Source organism: Rattus norvegicus, chromosome 15 (assembly GCF_036323735.1).
Source record: "Rattus norvegicus strain BN/NHsdMcwi chromosome 15, GRCr8, whole genome shotgun sequence".
Classification (NCBI taxonomy): Eukaryota; Metazoa; Chordata; class Mammalia; order Rodentia; family Muridae; genus Rattus; species Rattus norvegicus.
The window spans coordinates 9,560,248-9,583,636 of NC_086033.1; the positions used below are offsets into that span (position 1 = coordinate 9,560,248).

General features: G+C 45.3%; 1 protein-coding gene and 1 long non-coding RNA gene across 5 annotated transcripts in view; one reads left to right on the plus strand and one right to left on the minus strand.

Annotated features, from left to right (window-relative positions):
- Ube2e2 (ubiquitin-conjugating enzyme E2E 2) overlaps nucleotides 1-23,389 on the plus strand; it is a 277,665-nt gene that overhangs the window by 149,181 nt on the left and 105,095 nt on the right. The window lies entirely within an intron of this gene.
- Nucleotides 332-20,818, minus strand: LOC134482079 (uncharacterized). The gene is made up of 3 exons (XR_010058092.1): nucleotides 10,891-20,818; nucleotides 9,932-10,075; nucleotides 332-3,172 (listed from the first exon to the last, which is right to left on the minus strand). It is a non-coding gene; the product is annotated as an uncharacterized LOC134482079 (long non-coding RNA).

Here is a 23,389-nt window from a genome sequence, read left to right on the forward strand (position 1 = left end):
CTTCTACCAGCTGCTTGACCTTGGGTGAACCTTGAACCTTGGGTGTAGGTTCCCTAGTATAAATGTAGTGAAAGAAGAGGAAGTGGTGGGGCTGGCGGACTGCAAAGTCTATTTACATTGTGGTTAGAAAAGATTAAAGAAGCATATGGAGCTTGGAATAGTACCTAGTGTAGTAGGTGTGGGCTACGTTAGTTATTTTAATGTGGAAAGGGTACTTAGAGAAATTGCTCAGTGGTTGAATCAACCTGGCCGTTGAGAATCATGGATGACTTTCCAGAGGATGCGATTTAGGCCTAAGAGGTGAAAAGGTAAATAGCATTAACTGAGTAAACACAGGTGTAAAGAAAGCATCCAAGGCTGAAGACAGTTTGAAGATGAGTGAGTACGTAATGGGGTAGCTTGAGACAAGAGCTAAGCAGGGATCAGCAGAAGAGACTGTACAACACTCACACACTTATACACACTCTCATACACATACACCACAAACCACACACACACGTACTCTCATACACACACACCACATGCACACTCACACACATACACCACATACTGTATACCATACTACACACACACATACACACACGCATACATACCACATACTCTCATACACACACACACACACACACACACACACGCACAATTAAGTGTAAAAGTGTACTGAAAGCTAACTTGATTCCTCATTAATTTCCTTTTAAGAAAAGCTCAGCAGGACAGAAGCTGGGCAGCCAAGGACTGGACTCCAGTGAAGCCCTGTCCTTGTTTCTCCTTGTTCATTTCTAAAAGTATTTTTAAGTTCGCATATAAAATAATGGGTGTGGTAGTGCATATCTGAGTTCCACTTGGGAGGCAGAGGTGGGAGGAGGACTGAAAACTCAGATGCAGCTTGGTCACACAGTGATTTCAAGACCAGCTATGGATACCTCATGAGGTCCTACAGTCTCAGGACACTAAATGTTTTATTATGACCTCCTTATTCTTTATTAATACAGTTAGTATAGTTTGCCTGTATTCATCCCTGCCTCTCCGTCCTCACCTACATTATTTCTTGTTTCCTTGAATCCATGCCCTAGTGCCTAACAAGTCCATACCTTTTAAGGTGAAGCTACAGAAGAAAGATGGGCAGCTGTTGTGATTTCTTGTTTTGTTTGGCTTTTTCTTCCAGGGAGGTCTTGAGTACTCATTTGCTTGAAACCTGCAAGAGGTTCTAGAACATGAGCAAGATGCAGCCAAGCAGAGGTGTGGTCTAGAATCACAGTCACTAGGTCTTTGGGTGAGGAAGAATAAAATTAATGTCTCTCTGGTTTGTAGACTTCTGACTTTAATCATTCTTCTAGTGTGTGACTCATTTTGAAAGGCATTGGCGTGTGTGTGCGTGCGTTTTCTGCATTCTGTGCCATCAAGAGAGACTTGTACTCCTTCTGAAACCTGCTGAATTCCATTATCCCCCTGCCCTTCCCCAAAGTGCTAGCCGGCCCACAGTCAGCTTCAGTTTTATTCCTGCTTAGTACTGTCTACTTTCTGACAGCTGTTAGAAACCATATCCAGCTGCCTGGAGGCAGCAGGTTTAAGAGTCCCAAAGCACTGTTCACTATCTGAGCCTTCACATATCGTATTCCTTAAAACTTGGCTGGATTCAAAACTCCAAGTCAATCCAGAAACCTAGAATTAATGTAGTAAATACTTTCTTAAATACAATTATTAGAAAGAAAATAGTAATGTATAAACTTTGCCTTAAATAAAAAATAGAAACTGTGTATATTCAATGTAAAAGTAAAACAAAAATCAAACTTTAGCATAAAAACATTTAAGTATAAAGAGAACCATATTCACAGCACACCTTTCTCTTACACTAAGCGATATCTTCACAGTATAATTCGCAGGTATTTGCTTCATGAAGCAGACTTACTCACATTAATACGTTGTTTAAAATAGAAAGAACAGAGCCATCATATAGACTTCCATGGATCTGTCCTCACTTGGCTGAAATGATTGCATCTGCCCCAATGAGCCCGTTTTGCCTACCCATCTTCTATAAGCCAATCAAAAGAGCCAAATTAATAATGAAGGCAGAAAATGGATTTATTCATGTGACCTCTGGAAAGAGGGACAGAGATCCAGCAACCTTCCTGCAAATCTTCCTTCAGGGTCTTGAAGGAAGGTTAAGGTTTAAGTAAAGGCCAGAGTTATACAAGTGTAAGCTGTGGTCCTGCCTGTCATTGACACCCCTACCCTGTCTTTCCTGTAAGGTGGGCTAAGTAAACAATAACCTTTCAAGGAGAGAAGTTTCATGTCTGGTTGGTGCAGGCTGTAGGCTTTTCTCTTCTCCCAGCACGACGCTCTAGGGATAATTCCAGGGTTTGGGTTTGTTTTGTTCTTTTTCCCAGTCCATTGTTTCCACAGTCTGATAGCCAAAGTAAGGGCCACGAACATCTCTTTAGAATATCTTCATCCGCCAGACACATCCTCAGTTGGCAGCTGTGTTGAGAATGACCTTCTCACCAGCATTGCCATTCAGTTGGTGGGTAGGGGGTAGGTGGGGTATATTTCATCTTGTTAAAGGTTTTCTTTTTTTTTTTTCTTTTATATAGTAGTACTACATCTATATCCATGTCACCTCTCCTCCCAACACTCTGTGTCCCCTTCCCAAATTCATGACCTTTTTGTCTTTAATTATTACTGTTACACAGACACACACAAACACATACACAGGCACATGCATGTGCTATATATGTTATATGTGTGTATATACATATTCATAAATGTATATGCCACTACTGAGGACTGAGGTCGTTTAGCATTGCCCGTATGTACATGTATTCGAAGCTGACTGACCACTCAGGATTGTATGTGGGAGCTCAGGCCTGAGGAAACCAAGCTGCAGTCACAGTTCAGACGCCACTGCAGACTTCAACTCCTCGTCTAGGGGTTGGATCTTGGGGAAGTTCCCTCATCCACACTGGCTTGTCACCTGATGTCATTATGCTGTCTTGCTCAAGCAACCAAATTGTTGAGAGTAAGTGGCTATCCTGTTCCTAGTGTCAGAGGCTACATCGAGCAGCAGGCGTCCTGAGTCTCTGGTTCTTTCCATCCCTCTTCCACAGTGTTCTCTAAGCCTGCTGTGTTGGGATCTCACTGCAGATCTCTGCATTCTGACCAGCTGTGGAGTCTTCACCTGTTAACAGAAAGAAGTGTCCCTGATGAGGGCTGACAACTGCCCTTGTCTGCAAGCGATAAGGATCAGCATTTAGACTCCACTTAGAAATTGCATTATTTTAGGGAAATGGCACAGGTCCACATTCTTCTCCATGGTCTGTGACATCTCCAGCCACAGGTATTGATGAGTACCAACCATGAGTTCCCTCCAGTCAAGCATCAGTCCAGTCAGACAGACGTTGGCTACCTCCAGGATCCGAGAGCCACGGTGCCCCTTTGGGAATCTCTTACCAGACTGGTCGTGTTGTGGCTCCCGGACTTTACAGATGTGTGAGACTACCAGTTGTTCCTCTCCCTTCACAGCTTGCTTTACTGTTAGCACCTCCTGGTACTGTGAGAGCAGTCCTTGAGACAAAAGCCTCCAGGTCAGCTCCAACTTGATTCCTCCAGGTTCTGTGTTCAAATTACGTCATGTCTTGAACAATACAGTTTTACCTTTGAGTCCTGGGAGGCAACCAAGAGCAATGGCCACAGCCCATTTTGCTTTGGAAGATTGTTATAATGCCCCAGCCCACAACTCAAAGGGAGGTTTCCCAAGCCTGACACTGGGATTCGGTTAAATGGTACATGGCTTTCGTGGGGAATGCCACGTGGAATTGCTCCCATCTCTTCAATATCACCATACTTGAGTGCATAAGAGAGGTAAAATGTGTCTCCTCAACTACTGCTCTGCTGGCAAATCCCAAAAGAACTACTGTTTCCATACACAAGTCTAATAAGAATGTTGTACATAGACCTTCTGAAATGGTCAGTGTGGTATTGTCATATTCTCAGCTTATTGTTAAAGAATTGCAAAACTTGGATAATCATGTACCCACCAGGGAAACAAAACCTGAGTGTCTCTACAGAGCCATTGAAATCCTTGATTGATTTCATCTAACTGTCCATGTATGTTCAGGGGAGATGGCAAAGGAATGAAATAATTCAATTTATTCAATCCATAGTTGGCTTTCTATTTTCCGTGACTTAGAGCTGATGTCCCCGCTAAGGTCTGAGTGGATGTGGGATACATGAACACCTCCCTACTTGCTCCTGTTGTGCCTTTCAGTACTATTTAGGTGTGGGAACTCGATTGTGGTTCACCTACACTGAGATCAAACCCTCGATCTAACCATAAGGACTCCAGCCCATCACTGCACAGGTTCAGACTTAATACCTTCCCAATGTGTGTGCTCTCCTGAGGGCTAAGGATTCACCCGTGGATGAGCCTGCAGTAAATCTGTAGTGAAGTGTGAACAGACGCTAATCCAGTAAGGTAGTATCCGTCATAAAGCTGTGAAAGTAGGTAATCAGAACAAGGTTCTCCCAGAGGATGAGGTAATTTCTGAGGATGATTAGAGTGTTAGGTCTTGTTGTTGCTGTGACAAAGTATTTAAGAGAAACTAAGAAAGTGTATTTTGACTTGTGGTTTAGGTGATCCAGGCCACAGCTGGGCTGACTCCATTGCTTTGGGCCTAAAGCCAGCATTACATCACGATGAGGAACACAGGGCCAAGCAGAGCTATGCCCCTCATGCCGCCGGGGAGCAGAAAGAAGGGCAGGAGGGGGTCAGGAGCACCAGACTGTCCTTAGAGTCTCTCCCCAAGTGACTTCTTTCATCCAGCTGGGCCCCAGCTCCTCGTAGACTGTTCAGTATGAATTCAGCCATGAAGGCAGTGCCATGACGCAGCCACCTGTCCGTCACACAACCAAGTAGGGCCAAGTGTTCGACACGAGTGCCTTTTGAAATGTCTCAGACAAACCACAGCAGCTGGTCAGAGAAGGCCTCTTCCAGAAGCTGAGGTTTTAAACCTACAGACTGAGTTTCTAAGAACAGCCATGTTACTATCTCTGATAGAACATTCTTAGCAGAAGAACCAGCTAGAGTGAGTGGCAGGCATCCGCTCTTCTCCATAGGAAGCAGAAGGCAGAGAGGCATTGCATAGGGAAAACAAGTACAGGCTGAGGCTGGAGAGTGGACAGAAGGACATCACATCATCTGGAAGGCTAGCTAAGAAGCATGGGCAAAGATAACCCAGACCTGGGTAGCAGCGGCAGCTAGTGGGTCTGGTTTCATTACGATGTGTGCCAACTACCCTGCTAAGCACATGTCCTAGCCATTCAACTACCCTGCTAAGCACACTGTCCCAGCCATTCAACTACCCTGCTAAGCACACTGTCCTAGCCATTCAACTACCCTGCTAAGCACACTGTCCTAGCCATTCAACTACCCTGCTAAGCACATGTCCTAGCCATTCAACTACCCTGCTAAGCACACTGTCCTAGCCATTCAACTACCCTGCTAAGCACACTGTCCTAGCCATTCAACTACCCTGCTAAGCACACTGTCCTAGCCATTCAACTACCCTGCTAAGCACATGTCCTAGCCATTCAACTACCCTGCTAAGCACATGTCCTAGCCATTCAAAAGTTAATACTCAAACCCCTCAGGTTACATACAATCGATTCCACTTTCAGATGTTAAAATCAAGGCTCAGAGAAGATTCTCTCACTCAAGGTTAGATTGTTCATAACAGGACAAAATTGTGTGATTTATTTGAGCCCTGGTCCAATGGGTTCCAAAAGATGTGCTCTCAACTGTTACACAGTAAGAACTTGTTATTTCTCACCTCCCTTCCCACTTCTCTCCCTGCTCCTTGGACCCTCTAGGCCACACTGTCTTCAGTCTCACTAGTCCCAAGACAGAGTGGAGCCCACGGTACTGCTGGAACTGATTTCCAGTCTTGTATTCTTTTTTTAAACTGTTTCTCCCATTCGTCTCTTTCTGCTTGGGGTCACTTTGTTGCATCTCTTGGCAAAGAGCCTTTGAATTGGGCTGAGGCTTTGAAGGGCAGGTTCAGGAGGCCACACTCAGGAAGAGCCCCTACTTGGTGGTTACAGGTTCCTCAGGGTGAGCTCATCACAGAAGACAGAATTGGGGAAGAAGAGAAAGAAGAGGAATGGCTCTGGGTGCTGTTAGTTGCATTGAGGAACTAAAATTCAGTAATCCAGAAATAAGTTCTTTCGCCCTATGCCTTGAAGATTCTCAGCATCCGTAGTTTGGGAATTCTGTGTGAACAACATAAATTAGATGCTTACAGAAAGGGTCACATGATGTGACATTTTCCTCTGGGTATTTAGTACTGCAGGTCTCAGCTGTGGGGGAGGGGTCTAAATAACAGAGCACTAAGGCTTATATCCTCGCCTCAGAGCGGTCACCCGAGGCTCAGGGTGACCCCACCCCATGTGGATGTCCCACCCCACCCCTGTGCCTATGACTGTGGACAGCAGGCTGCTGGGGAAGAGGGTAGGGGGACCTTCAGTCTATGGCAGTGCTTACTTGTAGAGAGTAGCCAGCACACAGTTTGCTCCGACGATGTTAGCTCTCGCTGTGCAGATGGTTAGGACTCACTCAGAATCAAACTGACAACAAAAATTAATGAAATTAGCCAAAATGAGAAAGCATGAGAAAACTAAAATTAATTTGGCTTTCAGAAGAAGTGTAATAATTCTTGCAATTTTCTTTTAATGTGTACTTTGTAGTACTTTCTCGGGGTTCAGAGAATTTCACACCTTCAAACGTTATGTTTTGATTTTCTAGAATCCAGTAAGACGAGTCGTTGGCCGACACTGACCTTGCACTTTGTTTGTCTGTGAACAGTGAAGAGTTCTTTCTCAGTGGACAGACCTGGGCTTTTCTGGCTAGCACGTCTGTAGCGTCACTGACAGCGTAATAACTCTAAGGTGCATGTGACTGTAAAGGACAGCAGTGACTGAAAACAGAGCGAACAGTGACCCCGGAGGAACCAGAAAGTGGGCCTTATGTATCATCAGCGTCGCCCCCGTGTCTTCCGTGTGCCCCATACACTGAGGGGCAGGCTCTGGTAAGAGCAGTGTGACCCTGAGATGACAGACCCTGCGGCTCCCTGTTCTCACCACACTTCTCCTTGGACATCACTATCTGAGGGAACAATGTCAGAAACTGTGCCCATATAGACCCACTAGCCATAACCACAGTAGCAACAAGAGTCCATGTGTAAGGATACTGTATGAGAAATATTTCCACCAGTGTTAATGAACCCTGGCCTTTATATCACTGCAATTAAACTTTATGACAATTTTTTTACTTCCTGTTCCACCATTTCCTTTTATTTTTATGGCATGGCACTAGTCTATTTATCAAAAATAAATGTCCATGCCAGGCGTGGTGGAACTGTAAGGGTCCATGATTCGACAAAGAATGATATTCTGGAGTGTTTTACTCTGAAGAAGTCCAGCATACGGGGTCTCCCATTATCAAGATACCCCTTGTCAGCATACCCAAGTGAGCTCGCAGGCCTGGTTTAAAGCACACATAGGGACTCCGGGGTAGGTGACCTTTATCTTGCTTCATCTCTAGGGACATTCCATTACCAGGGTTTGGGGGCTGGAGACTGTTGCTGGGGAAGCCTAGAAACTGCAGCTGGGGAAGCCTAGAAACTGTTGCTGAGGAAATCTGGAAGTTGACTCATTGTCCTTGCCTCAGGCCAGGTGGCAGGAGCAGTTTCTGAGGCCTGGACTTGCATGGACTTGCCAGATCCTGGAAACAGATTTAGGCCTTGTCTCCTGAACTGTCAGTTTGAAGCCTGTCATGGAGTCAGCCTAACCTTCTCGTTATACACCTTTGATCCATCACTCAGAAGGCAAAGGAAGGCAGATCTCTGTGAGTTTGAGACCAGCTGGTTTACATGACAAGTTCTAAGCCAGCTGGAGTTACATGGTGAGATCCTGCCTCAAAAAACAAGCAACAACAACAACGTTTTCCAGCTCAATGGATTATTTCTGTAATGATAATAATTACTGAGCCTCATTATTCAGAGCCCACACTGCACTCGTAGCCTCACCAAGCTTCATCAGATCGCTTAATGATTTCTACCTTAGTAGAGATCAGGAGCTATGAATTCATTTGCTGTTGTTTGCATGAATGTCACACTTGGGTAACTGTTAGAAACACGGCATTTGAAATTGTGTAAGTAATATATTAAGACTTCCTAATGTTTTCTTAAAACCGTTGTTAATGGTTTTATTTATAGCCTGGAGTATCTTCTTTACACGGGTTCTTGTTGAAGTTAGCATGCTTCTCAGACTAAAAAAAAAAAAAGATTTCTGTGCTTTGTGTTAAAAATAACTGTTGATTCTAGCATCCAAATATTTGCCCAGCTTAATATGTTTACGTTCTGAATTCCTATGGCAACAAGGATAAAGAATTTTCCTGTGAATTTCATCACTTTGCAACCCATCAGATTATATTATGCCGTTGTAAGTTGTTACAGACAGGGTAACGGAGCTGTACGTAGTTAGCTCAGTCTGTTTTTGCAACTCTGCTCAACTGGGCCACTTGGTAATAAAATCTCCCGTTTACATTTTGACTCAGGTGTGAAGTTGTTTTTCTGATTAGTAATAGTGTGGAACAAAGGTAGGACTTGACTGATGGGTGATATTGTTACAACCAAAACATTTTTGAAAAGTACATTTCAGCAGCCACATCCTATATGTAATGGTTTGAGTGCAAATGGCCCCAATAGGCTCATATGGTCAAATACTTGGTCCCCAGTTGTTAGAACTGTTTGGGAAGGATTAGGAGGTGTGGCCTTATCGGAAGAAGTGTGTCGCTTGAGTCTGGCTTTGGTACTTTACGAGCCCATGTCATTTCCACTTACCTCTCCTTGCCTCATGCAAGTGAGTGAAATGTGAGCTCTCAGCTACTGCCTGCTGCCTGCCTGCCTCCCTGCTGCCATGCTCCTTGCCACCACAGTCATGGACTCCAGCCCTCTGGAACTGTGAGCTCAAAAGTAAACCTTTTCCTTTATAAGTTGCCTTTGTTGTGGTGTTTTGTCAAAGCTACAGAAAAATAACCAAGACGCTATACAGTGTCCTCGGGATCTCTTGTGTTTTAAGGCTTTACAAATGGGAGGTTATACAAAACAGTGTGTTAGGTTCGAATCCCAAATCTCTCTGAATTTGGATGTGATATCTAATCCTCTAAACTGTATATGCCTGCCTTGTTAACATATAAGGATGCTATGAGGTTGGTTGCATGAACAGTGGATACCGTTACTAATGTGTTCCTCTGTTCTGAAGGTCCCAGATTTTGTTGGTGCAGAACAATCACACCCACCCTCCTTGCATGCACAGTACACCCAGGGGTCCTCAGGGTGTGTGAAGAGTTCTGTGTGGCTGGTGTCACACAGAGCTCAGACTGGTTTTCAGGTTAACTTTTTCCCAGATATGTATGAGGCCCTTGTCTACTCCCCACCCTGTAAAAAAAGGAAAAAAAAAAGTTAAGAGACTTTCCTCAGTGAATTGGCTGAAATACGGTGGCTGAGTACAGGGGTCCAGCCTCCCCACTGGGCAACACAAGAGGAGCAGCAGGGTCCCTGAGGCAGACAAGCTCAATTGGCACAGATGCTAAGGTATTATTTGGAGACTTTAGGGCACTTATAAATTTACATACCCTTCCTTTTTGAGACACCTTTAACCCCCAGTAAAATTGTAGTGCAAACCAACAAATTCATGGCAGTCACCTCTGATTGCAAGAGTTGGTCGCACAAAAGAGTTACAAGGACCATGCTAAAATCTCAGCCTCTTTTCATTGCACATTCTTCAGTAAAGATTTTCTAAGGATCTAAAATGTGTTTGTTAAGACAATAAATAAGTTATAGGAGCCTAGAAAGATGGCTCAGCCTTTAAGAGTACTTACTGCTCAGACAGAGGAATGTGAGTTGATTTCCTAGCATGTACATGGTCAATTACAGCAGCCTATAACTTCAGTTCCAGGAGATCCAACACCCTCTTCCAATTTGCAAGGGTAATTCATGCATGTGGTGCACATACATACATGCACCTATACATAAAATAAAAGAAAATAGACCTTATTGTTTTTAAGTGAACGGAATGGGGTGTTTTGGTGACTCTGTGTGTGTAGTATGCCTGAGGCATAAAGTTTGATCTCCAGTGCCATGAAAAGAAAAGTAAATAAGTAAATATGAATAAAGAGAAACAAATACCCGAATTTCAAACCAGCTCACTTAGAAGTCCTGTACTGTTGTTTTTCTATACTGGCTGCCTGGAAGGGAAAAACACTTTCCATCCCTTTCCTGGGTTACCCAGTGTGGAGGAAATCACTAACACATTCTTATTTGTGTTGTCTATATCTTAAGCACCAGTCTTTCTTGATTCTGCTTCTAGTTTTTCTTCTTTTTAGAGATGATTTCAGTGAGCTAGAAACAGCCTATCAGATCCCGGCTGTTACATACTTGTATGTGGGTTCATAACCTTTTACATTAGTGACACCGTCTTGCCTCTGCTTCCTGCCCGCGGCCTTTCTTAGCAGATATTTCACACTTCTTCTGTATGTAGAGTCCTGGGGTTCCACTGGAGCCTTAGCCTCACTCTCACAACTTCATACATTGCCCTCCTACGCACTGCCGGCCTGTGTGCAAGGCATCGTGGTGCAAGTCTCTGTTATTCAGTGTGTAATGCCTGTATTCTACATGCCTGCAAAGCTGGCATCATATTGATAGTGCCAGAGTCCGGCCAACATGAACTGTACCCTGAGGATCCCCACTAACTGTAATGGCCGTTGTGTGCCTAGAAAGCTGAACCCAAGAGAACAACCCTAGGGAGACCGTAAGGGAGACCGTAGGGAGACCGTCCTACCTGTTCCTGTGCAAAGACGGTGCCCTGGAGCTGTCCTCCCACAGAAAGTCTGAGAAGTGGATTTACACTTCTCCTCTCCCGTGGGCTGCAGTGAATGGCTGTGCTTAGTCAGGAGTATCCTTAAGGCACTTTTCCACTTGCCTCGCTACAAATAGCTTATCTCCAATGACACAGTCTCCTTAAACCACTCTCTCTCGGTGTGACTCTAAGCTTCCCCCTAAGCCAAGGTGCAGGTTTTAGATCTCTCCACTGTATCTCTTGCTCTCACTTTTCATGTAAACCTGGCAAAAATCAAGCAGCGCTCACTCTGCCATGACCTGGACTCTGCAGCATTTTGAAACCATCTCCACCAAATGAATTAATGGTGCTCTGTGGAGTGACCCAGTATGGCAGGCCATCATGGCATGACATGGCATGACCCGATGGTATGACCCGCCGTCAGGTTGATGATATGGATGTCACCCCAGCAGCTCTTGGGATGGCTGCTTCCCTTGCTCACTGTCTGCCCTTGCTCTCAGAAATCAAGATGCCCAGAGAACAAGCCAGCAGTGTGAGCTCACGGACTGAGTTCCGTCAGTTGGGATCCACAGCAGTGCCACTGCTAAACTTTGTAAGTTGTCATAAGTTCAGTGAACAAACTGAAAAGTAGCGAAAAGTAGAAAGGAGTCACTGCAGAGCACTGTGCACAGTAGCATCTCATTCCATCAACCACGAGACTGGGCTGGGAAGGAAGTGGCGTCTGTTACCTCCTAAGGGCTGCTGAGTGCCACTGTTGCTGTAATTATATATAATATTTTGATCAGTTTATGAAAAATTTTAATTCATGTTAACCATTATTAAGATGAATTGTTCTAGTTGGAACAAAAGTAAAATCACAAGGTTTTTTTTTTATTGTTGTTCTTGATATATGTAGGGGTTTGGGTGTGTGTGTGTGTGTGTGTGTGTGTGTGTGTGTGTGTAAGAGAGAGAGCTAGGCAGTGTGTTTAAATATACTGAGTGGCTGTAAAGTGAGTTGGTATAACAAGATCACCATGCAGTGCTGCTGTGGAGCCCATGTTACCAAAGAAGTGGTTGATAAGATTCCGGGAGATGGTTCAGAATTTCACGGATTATTATAACCACTCTGATTTAAAGAAGATACTGCATATGTAATGTTGGCCTCTCTTGATGAAGTGTACTGCAATTGCCTATTCTTCCCACTCTCATTACTTTGAAACCTCGATGGTGTTTTCTAAAACAAAACATCATTGCTTGTGTTCAAAATTCTTTCACCTCGTGGAGGAGCTTCTCAGCTTCCAAATCCTTGGGAAGATAAGGTTCCGTTTAACAGTAGTGACGCCTGGAGGACTAAGTGGTTTTAGAAGACTCACTGCTCCATTGAGATGGTGATTCTGTGAGACATCTCTCTGTGAAGCCAGCTAAAGAGTACAGCAAGATTGGAATGTCACTTTTCCAAAATTGTTTGAAAATACAATTCAGCTCCAGCTTCGGACTTGAATTATATTTGTACGCATGGCCATTACTACCTTGGCTAAGAGCTGAGAACAGCTGCTCCCTCCTGACCCCTGTACTCAGGTTCACGGGCTGCAGGGCTGTGGTGTGGCAGTGTGTTCTCAGGACTCTAGCATTTGCACCACCTGGGCATTGAGAGACGTATGAATCCTCAGGCCCCACTCCAGACTAGAATCAGACACTGAGCAGGCAGCCAAGAGCCTCCTGTGTCAGCAGCCTTTCAGGTAGATCTTCTGCAGCAAACATTTGAATATCATTACTCTTTTACAGTGATGACCCCTGGACAACTGTATGGAAAGTTTGACAAATTTGAGGATGTATAACATTATAGATAGAGAACCAAGGTGTAGATACTCATTGAAAAAAAATAATCTAAATGAAAAAGGCCAGGAAAATAAAAAAGAAAGGAAAAAATAATCTATAAACTTTTTAGTTTAGTAATCATGTGGTCAGTACTACCTAGATAGAAAATTAAAATTCCTTTAGTTTTGTAACATAGCACAGTGCTTCACGCCACTAACATAAAAATGCAAACCATACTTCATTCTGGAATAGCATAGCGTAACAATGCCATAACTATAAACCTTAGGGGAGAGACTGGAAGTGTTAAATTTTATTTCAACCAATTATTAAGACTGTTTAGCCCCTGTCTTTCGGTGTCTTTCTGAGTTTCCTTCTCTCCCCTGTAATTGGTGTGTAGGGGGACGTTATACAGGTTAGTGCCTTGTTACACAGCCGGGCTCACTGCACAGCCCAGGATGACCTGCAGCTTGAGGCCTGCCGTAACTTCCCAAGTGCTACAGTTATAGCCTGCACCACATCTGCCCCCTCACTCTTTAGTTCTCTTCCTCACCTCTTAAAAGAAAAGGACTTTCTTCCCTGGGAATGCCTCCTTGTCTCCTTCTTCCCCTCAACCAGCTAATTCTGTAGGCTTTGGTTTAAACATCACTTTGTCAAAAGTAAATGTCCTTTACCTTCTGTCTGTGAACGTGTGTGCTCCCCTTTCTCACTCTGAACCACTGTAGAGGATCTGCTTATACTTGGCTCTCACATACATAGTGAGCCTAATAAAGTCAGAGACTATCCCCGGCTGCTCAGGACTTAGCATGTGTCAGATATGCAGCATGCACTTAAGAACTGAGCATGTGTCATCACTGCCCATATGGCTAGCAACTAGCATTCAACGAAGCAGTGATCACGTGTCTAGATTCCTGTGTAGTTTTGCGTTTTTTTACATTTTCCCCATCTTTGTGCGTTTGGGAAGAAAACCTCATAATGGCTCACTGTACCCCTTCCACAGGAACTCTGCTTGCTTGTGTCTCATCCCACATGTCTGTGTAGGGCGCAGGTTATACCAATATTCAACAAGTTGGCATGAGGACCTCACCTTAGTGTGAGGGTCTGCTCTATAGCACTTTCCTCCATGCTGGACATAACCAGTGCCTTCTAGATTCAAGCATCCATGACCACCCACACGACACACTCACAAGATCAAGATTAAAATCCTGATGGGCCTGTGATCCCTCCTGGAGAAAATAGAGCAGGTCAGGAGTCGGATGGCCATCATTAGATCCTTAGAAGGTCACTCACCTCCCCAAGATTTTATGAGACAAACAGTTGTTTGGGGTATGGCTCAGTAGTACAGCTGCCCCTAAATTGCCCAAAGAGATTTGCTGATGACGTTTGAATTCTTCATTCTCCAATATTTAACCCCCATTAAGCTCATTACTTTACCACCTGAACTTGCAGGGAATCCCTTCTTTGATCAGTTGGTGTTGTCCATATCTGGATGAATAGTGCCCTTACCCCAAAGTGAGAGCCTTTGCTGGTCTAGGACTTGATGCCACCTGTGAGTTCCTCAGCAGACAGAGCATTACCTGACCCCTCGATTGTGAGCTCCGCGGCCTCCAGTATGGTAGTGAGTCTTCACTGAAGTGTTTTGTTTCAACAGCCCAAGAGGTCTAAGAGCAGTGTTGTTTGAAGCATGAATAAGACCTTAAGACTGAGTCAGGCAATGTGTCTCATGCCTGTAATCCCAGCGCTCCCTAGGCAGAGGCAGCAGGATTTTAGTGAGTTCAAAGCCAACATGGGCTTCATTGGAAGTTTGATACTCATCTCAAAGCAAAACAAAAAATAACAAAGAAACACTACAGGCTTCCAGAATCTTAGATTTAATGTATTGCCAAAATGTAATCCGCTCCTGTCCTGCTGGGTGGAAGAGCATCTCTGTTTCTAGCCCGTCCTGGCTGTGAAGATCGTCGTTGTCCCTGGGTTGGTTCTGCCATTTTCACTGCTTGTAGATGAACTTTGCTGCAAATGCTGGTGATGCCATGAGGTGCAGGTGCACAAGTTAGATGTCTGCCTCTGGCGTTAGAACCCTGAAAGGCCGTTACTTGCTCTGTAACCGCTGCCTGATTCGGTTCCCTGACCGCCTGTTGTACAGGGGTACATCGTGTTGTCAGAACAATTTGTTTTGAAATCTCAGGTCTTATCTGTCAGTGGATTGTGAAATTAAACAACACAACCTGCATGTTTTACTGCTTGTCACAAGCATTGGATTTTGTTTCTTTTGGATGGATGTAAATAGACGATCTTAAATATAATGTATGTGCCATGAGGAAAATAGTCGAAACCAGTAGTATTTTAAAGTAAGTTATAGATGGTATGGAATCATAAATGTAGTCAGTCCTGAGAATGCAATGGGCTGGAATTTATGACTTCGTGGGAGTCATTTTAGTAAATAAACGTAGCCTTTTCTGATTTCTGAAATTGCATTATTCTTCCAGCAGAGTTGCAGGCAAGATCATAACTGGAAGCATTTTATTGAAAGCCCCAGGCCTGTAGGCATTCTGTTCACAAGAGGCTGTCGTGGAGGTGAGAGAGAGCTTTCTTTCCACCTCTGCAGACATCCTGGTCTTCAGAGCATCAGAGGGAGGTGGGCTTCTGATTCCCAGAGTGCAGGCTGTAAGTTCCGGCCATTGAAGGATTCAGGTATGCTGTTTCTGTGCTGATGATGCTTAAATATGACTAAGATACCTCTGACAGTGAGGCCATGTGGGAAGCGTTTAGCTCTTATCCAGGCTTCCTGCTTTTTTGTATTGTAGATGTTACTTTCTGAATTAACTTGTGGTAATTCCTAAGCTTCACCCTCTCTGACTATGCAGAGAGACTTTTCTGCCTGCCTTTACCTTCAGCTCTGTGTGAACTGTGATGGCTGTCAGCACCTAACACTTTCTCTTTAGGAAAGAGTTCCTTTAGGATCACCATAGCACTGCAAGCTACAAAAGCTGCCTAGGCTCGGTTGCACAGGGGATGCCCCATCAGAGTCACCCTGGAAGGGTCTAAGAAGTCATGGGCGTTATTGGAGAACGTGCTTGGTTGGGCGGTAGCCTCCTTAAGGTCTTTTTTTGCTTGCTGTTCATAACCTTGAAACCACCCAGGCCTGACTGAGCTCTGAGAGCAGGAACATCTTCGTGACTTCATGCTGGTGTGCTTCTGACAGATACAAGAAAACTTCTCAAGCACTTGCCCAGCACATCTGAGCTGCCTGCCACTGTGTGCAGTGGGGAAACTGGCTTGGCCAGCCTCTTATCAAGTCTGCAGAAGTTGACCAGTTCCATAATGTGGTTTTAAAGCCAGGGTCACACAGACAGACAGCTGTTGCTGCTGCTCATTCCAGCTGCATCCACAAGAGTTCACGCTACACCTTGGGCATTTTGATGGAGACAGATAATAAAAGACCAAGTCCTTGATGAAACATGGAGATGAGTGGCCATCAAGTATTGTAGAGCTTGTCAGTTTATAACCATAATTATGCCTTTGGAGGCAGTGTCCATGTCTGTCCCCAAGTGTAACCTCCACAGAGTTTCCCATGTGACATGGGAGTTGTGGACACAGAATGCTCACCCTGGATCAGATTGCCCAGAAGAAATGCTGTTCACGAAAGAATTGAACTCACAAGCTTCTATTAGAAGTCCCATCATTCTCTGCTCATAATGCGGTTACTTGGAAACTTAATATTAATTGATAATCTATCATTTGAGGGACACCGCATTCTCAAGATGTAGATTGAATTCAAAATTTGAATTAACCTCTGTATTAAATAGGGAAATTGAGGGTTTATTTTCTTTCTTGTTTTGTTGTTGGTTTTTATGGTGGTGGTGGTGGTGGTGGTGGTGGTGGTGGTGGTGGTGTGTGTGTGTGTGTGTGTGTGTGTGTGTGTGTGTGTGTGTGTGTGCACATGTGTGGATGTCACAGGACAGCTTGTGAGAGTAAGTTTTCTTCTTCTATCACATGTGTCCTGGGATCAAACTCAGGTTGTCAGTCTTAGCGGCAAGTATTATCACACACTGAGACACCTCACTTCCCAAGATGAGTCTTTTCATGTAGGACATGAAGCCCAGAGTGGTTTGACGCATGAGAGAAAACATCAGGAGGTAACACTTGTAGTCAATGGTGCTGGCCAGTCTGCAAGTGCCTGCTTCTGAGGTCTGCGTCTAAGAATAAAGGATGTTCAGAGATGTGACTTCCAAGATCCTAACTCTGGTCCTTACAGTGGTCCTTGCAGTCTCTACCAGACCCAGTTATGAAGAGGCAAGGGTGCTTACTGCCGTGAATTGGAACAGATCTGTTATTTATGCAAAGATACTGCTAAGTCCCATTTCTTATAGGATCCTGCTATTCCTCTCAGGAAACGGTGCTCTTTCCATGTGACTCTTCTCTGTGTGGAACCCCGGAACTCCTATTTGGGTGTTATCTAGTCAGTAACTGTGAGCTGAAGGAAATAAAAGCTGTTTTCAGCCATGTAGAGAGAGCCACAGGACCCGTAGAAGAGGCAGCATTCCATTCCTGTCACTTCCAAATGCTTAGGGGCCAAATGCACAGCAAACAAGATCAGACTTCAGTCAAAAGGGAGGATTTTTTTGAAAGTGGTAGCTCCCTGAAAGGGGCCCTAGGCAGGGCTGTGCTTCTGTGAGAATCGCTTGCTGTGTGAGGTATTTGCTCTGAGGTAAACTAAGTGTCCAGACCTATTCTTGAGTGCATTAGCAAGGATTTTAGTCTGTGTTCGCAGCCAGTACAAATGCTTCAGTGGGTATTGGCTGCTATCTGTTGCTATCGACTATTACTTAGCTTAGAGACGAAGCACCAGGAAGAAATGCTAGTCATCAAGTTCAGTGCTCCCAAAAATGACATAGTTACAGAGAAGATGATTATAGAAGGCAGCAGGAAATGTATTGGTCAAAGAATCAAAATGTTACAGGACTGCCAGTAAAAATGAACGGTGTCTGTGCTATTGGAACGGTTTTCAGAACGATAGGTCTGTGTTCATGTGCAAAGCCATGCAGTGGGTGAACAGCAGAGTCGTGTTGACGCCAGAGAGATAAGTCCTGTAAGTGATGCTTTTTAAGAGATCGTTTTCCCAGATAGTGTGGAGAAGAGGTGACAGGAAATACAGAAGAAAAGGTGATAGGCTGTTTTAGATCATGTGGGTAGAAGGGACATAAAAGAAGTGACTGCACAGGGGTGAGATCACGGAGTCCTAGATGGAATGTCTGTGTCCCGGCATGAGATCATGGAGTCCTAGATGGATGCTCTGTGTCCCTGCATGAGATCATGGAATCCTAGATGGATGCTCTGTGTCCCTGCATGAGATCATGGAATCCTAGATGGATGCTCTGTGTCCCCGAATCAGATTGCGGAGTCCTAGATGGAATGTCTGTGTCCCGGCATGAGATCACCGAGTCCTAGATGGATGCTCTGTGTCCCGGCATGAGATCACGGAGTCCTAGATGGATGCTCTGTGTCCCGGCATGAGATCACGGAGTCCTAGATGGATGCTCTGTGTCCCGGCATGAGATCACGGAGTCCTAGATGGAATGTCTGTGTCCCGGCATGAGATCATGGAGTCCTAGATGGAATGTCTGTGTCCCGGCATGAGATCATGGAGTCCTAGATGGATGCTCTGTGTCCCGGCATGAGATCACCGAGTCCTAGATGGAATGTCTGTGTCCCGGCATGAGATCACGGAGTCCTAGATGGATGCTCTGTGTCCCGGCATGAGATCACGGAGTCCTAGATGGATGCTCTGTGTCCCGGCATGAGATCACGGAGTCCTAGATGGATGCTCTGTGTCCCGGCATGAGATCACCGAGTCCTAGATGGATGCTCTGTGTCCCTGCATGAGATCACCGAGTCCTAGATGGAATGTCTGTGTCCCGGCATGAGATCACCGAGTCCTAGATGGAATGTCTGTGTCCCGGCATGAGATCACAGAGTCCTAGATGGATGCTCTGTGTCCCGGCATGAGATCATGGAGTCCTAAATGGATGCTCTGTGTCCCGGCATGAGATCACCGAGTCCTAGGTGGAAGTTCTGTGTCCCCGTAGAGTCCATTCTGCTTGCTGCCAGCAGTCAGAGTTGCCAGAGCTGCTGTTCACAAGAAGCCAGGAAACCATGAATCTTGATGAATTTTTAAAACTACTGATCAGGTGAGCAAGCCTGCCTGAGAACTGAGTGTTCTTTCCTCTCAGCCTGTGACCTGCATGCATTCGAGCTGTTCTAAGCCCTCAGGACTACATAGGGAGGGTGAGGAGGACCCTGACGCTGCTTTATACTGTGACTTCTGGAAGATGGGTTCTGGTTTCCAGCCAGTGGAACAGGAGCTAACGTGGAAAACTGGAAAGGGGAGACTTTGACCCTGAGGGACCCAGCAGAGCAGACTAGAACGAGGGCATCGAGTATACGGCAGGTGATGTGTAGCCTAGACTGTCAAGCAAAGGGTGTAGACAGGAGAGGTCCCAGTTTCTAGGACTCTGTCAAACTTTTCTCTGCATTTTGTGTTAAGCCTATAAGGTAGCATTCTCTATGGGACAAGATGGTTCCTTATTTTTAAAGGCACAATGTTTTTCTGTGTCTACGTATATATGACAAAGGGTCACTGGTCTGTGGTTCCTGTGACAGATGCCCCTTTCGTGGTAAAGTGTCACAACATTCATGATCAAAGCTGCAGAATCGCTGACACCGTCCCTAAGTTCTAACAGTGGTAGCTCCCACTGTTTCCTTGGCCAAACAGAGGGACGTCCTCACCTAGAATCAGAACTCTGCCATTACCTTTTCAAACATGTGTATGTACATATATAAACTCCTTTTCCAACACACACACACACACACACACACACACACACACACACACACAAATCCTTTGGACAAATATAATGACATAGTAAAAGGGAAACGTTAATGTAGGAATGTGTCCGCTTTTATGTTTCAGTGGTTGGCAATTGTATAATGCTTCACCAGGATGGGAATTCATCCTGGGTTTGCCAGCCTCCATAAGAGACCTGCTCCCTCCCTTGTGCTTTAACATTTAGTTTATGGGGTAGTGGGTGGAGGTCAGACAATGATTCACGGTTCTCTCTCCACCATGTGGGTCCTAAGGTTTGAACTCAGATTCTCACACTTGCTGTGCCTTTGCCCACTGAGCCATCCTACCAGTCCCTTAATCTCTTTCATATACCACTATTTTAAAGTCCTGACACACATTGATGCTGTAGTCTGTATGTCTGAGCACAGCCAGTGAAGATGCTCACTCTAAATGAGCTGATGTACTAACTCCTGCATCCCCTGAATGTTGTCAGTCAGAGCATGGCCTCAGGATGCCTATCTCAGAACAGGGAAGACCCTGCCATAGCCACTTGACCACTGTGACAGTTCTGAGATCATTGAGTGTAAACATACGTGCATCTGCCTTCATTCCCACTGGTTTTGTAGATGCCTGGTTTGGAACATAAGCAATGTTTGGTGACTTTATTGTAACTTGAAGTTATTTATTCTGCTAGATTGGGTTCCCACTGGTTTTGTAGATGCCTGGTTTGGAACATAAGCAATGTTTGGTGACTTTATTGTAACTTGAAGTTATTTATTCTGCTAGATTGGAAAACACCAAATTGCATTAAAATATGTCTGTAAGGCTTCATTTTTATATTCAAACAGGTCAGCCAAAGAAGTAAAAAGAAACTCCATGTAATCTGTAGTGGTGAGCAAAAACCAGCCGAGGCATACAGTTATGTTGAGGTGCAAAGGATGTCCTAACTGAATTCATGTGTCCACAACCAGCCATTAAAGAAGCAGCAGTCATCTGGGAGGCAAGTGTAGCCTTCTGGGTGGGTGGACAGAAAATATAAATACGAATGCTCTTGATTTTCTTGCCTTCTTTGATGCTCTTTCTATTCTACTTTCAGAAAAATTTAATCCTGTTATTTAGATTAATGAGCATTCTTTTTAAACTCTTGGGCAAATTATAAAATTAATGACATTTTCTCTGCTGTAGGCAAAATACTTCATTTAAGAATGAAAAAAGCAAATTGAGCTAACATTGTGTAAGAGCTGTGTAGTCAAACAGGGATGCTCGCCTCCCCTCACCTGGTGCCCGCCCGCCCGCCCGCCCGCCCGCCCAAGGTGTTTGAAGGCCTAAGCCTTTAAGTGGAGCTCCGAGCACAGTGGCCTGAGTGGTATGTAAATAAGGCCGATTCCTTTGTAATCAGAGAGTTGACTTTACCTGTGATTTGCTACTTGCCCTGGGCCGGAGATCATTTTTAATTCGGTGTCAGACTCAGATGAATGTTTGGTTTACTAATCTTCTAATGACGGCATAGGTTCTTCCAGAAGTAACAAGGGGGAATTTAGAGCAAAGTAAACAGCTCATTTTCTTCGACCTGCCATGGCCTGAGTCCTCTACAAGGGAGGGAAGGAGGGAGGGAGGGAGGGAGGAAGGGAGGGAAGGAGGGAGGGAGGAAGGGAGGGAAGAAGGGAGGGAGGGAGGGAAGGAAGGAAGGAGGGAGGGAGGGAGGGAGGGAAGGAGGGAGAGGGAGGGGGGGGACAAGGAGAGCCAGCTGCTCACCATACTTACTAACAACCGAACCTTATGAAGCCCTGCCTTTCCCGGGTTAAGGCCTTTCTGTGTGCATCTCCTAAAGCACAGCACGTTTCCCCGTGTTCCTCCAGTGTGGTCTGACACCATCCCTTTTCAGTGGCTGAGAGGAGACAAGAGTACCTCAGACCTACACAGGCTCTAGTGTAGACCTCCATGCTCAGCCAGGCCCTTCCACCCTCCTCCCTCCCTGCTTTGTTTGCTGTTTTTAAACAGAAGAAAGTGGAGTTGCCTCTAAAGGAGCTAGTGAAGTGGCTCTGCAGGTCAAGACTGGTGCCACAGAGATCTGAGATTGTTCCTCAGAATCATGGTGGAAGGGGAGAACTGACTCCTGCAAGCTGTTCTCTGACTCACATGGGCTTCCCGGCCCCACCACTACCCTTACACACACATGAACACACACTCACTAAATAATTCTTAAAAATGAATTTTAAGAAGATGAGCAGTTGCTTTGCAGAGAAATTCTCTGAAGGACTCAAATGGGCTAGAGATGGCAAACAGAAGTGAGGAAGCCTCTACAGAGCATTGTGGGTTAGACACAGCCCTACCTGACGGACAGGGGGGAGGCCCCCTCTGTGGGAGACAGGGGTGGAGAGGAGGCGGCCTCCCTGGTGGTACCAGAAATAGTCCTGGGGTTCTGTCCTGTCTGTCAGATATTTTTCCCAGCAACAGAAAAGAAACTTGGGAAAGATCTACAAATGAGATGGTGTGTATAGTTGAGACAGGCTACAAATCTCTAATTCTAGAGTCTGGTGAGATGAACAGAGTAAAGAGCTGTTCCCTGTTCACAGAGCACAGTACCGTGCCTCAGGGTTACTCTGTGTGAGATTCAGTGCCATCCAGTAAGAATGTCGGCAGCTTCCTCCCCTGGAAGCCGCGTGATGAACTCCTTCCCAGCTGGGTTTCGGTCAGAGGCTCTAATGACCCTGTGGTACAGTGGGAATTTTCACAGATGAAGGGGCACACTTGGAATGGACCATAGTAGGAATTCATCCTGAAAAGGACAGGGTTCTGGGCTTTGAGAGATCAAAGCCATATGTGCAGTGTGTAAGAGTTCAGAGTGTGTACACAAACCGCCTAGGCTCTTCTCACCTCTCCCCTTCCAGCGGAGGCCTCCAGTGAGTCATTGACCTTTAACCTTTCGTTTGTTTGTATTGCGCAGACAGTAATAAGAGTTAGTGCGGGGATTAGGTTACTGTATTAAGACAGCACCCAGCTCCCACTGAACGCTTTACTCTTTTGATGGTGGTAGTGTTTGCTTCTATACATAGTTAATACTTTACAAACATCAGTGAACACCAGAAGTAAGCGGGGAACTTAGGAACTGCTGCATTCCAGAGTATTGACTAAGTGTAGACTTAGCCAGAGTGTCTTAATAATGCAGGGTCATTGGCTGTAGCTAACCATGAGCTTCAGAGGCAGGCTGCAGGAAGCCGGTGTCTGTGCAGCCCCTATGGCAATGGGACATGGTAAGAAAAGCGCTCCCTTGGGAAAGAACAATCTATTTGTATTTTTATAGAGAACTGGAGGTTAGAGTGGAGGCATTAAAAGGTTTTGAAGTGGATGCCTGTGGTATAAACAGGCTTTGGACAGCCTTTCCTGTGAAATACCACCTCAGATCTGGAGCCTCTTGCCGTTTGAGAATGCTCTCACCACTGAGTCGGAAAGGTTTCCTCAGGACTTTTTTTTATATATAGTATGATCAAAGGCCACTTGGGTCCATCCACTGGGTTGTTTAAAGAGGGATACCCAAAGGTTTCTCCAAGAGAGAAGGAACTAAGGGGACTGCATGAAAGAGTGGTGTCCACCAGCCAGCTTTCTCATGGCTCAGCTGGACGCACAGGGCAAGCGTCCCTCACTTGCTGTCTGGTGGCAGTGCTGGGGCAGCAGCAGTTGACACTTGGCTCTTGGCTGACTGACATGGTGACAGCTCTCCCAGAGGTTGCCAAAGTCTGGCTGTCATTTTTCTACCTGTTGACGGCCAGGCTTTAGGCTTCCTGTTTTCCAAGCTAGACTGTAACCAAGGTGTGCTCCAGAGGCTTTCGGCTTACCTGTGCT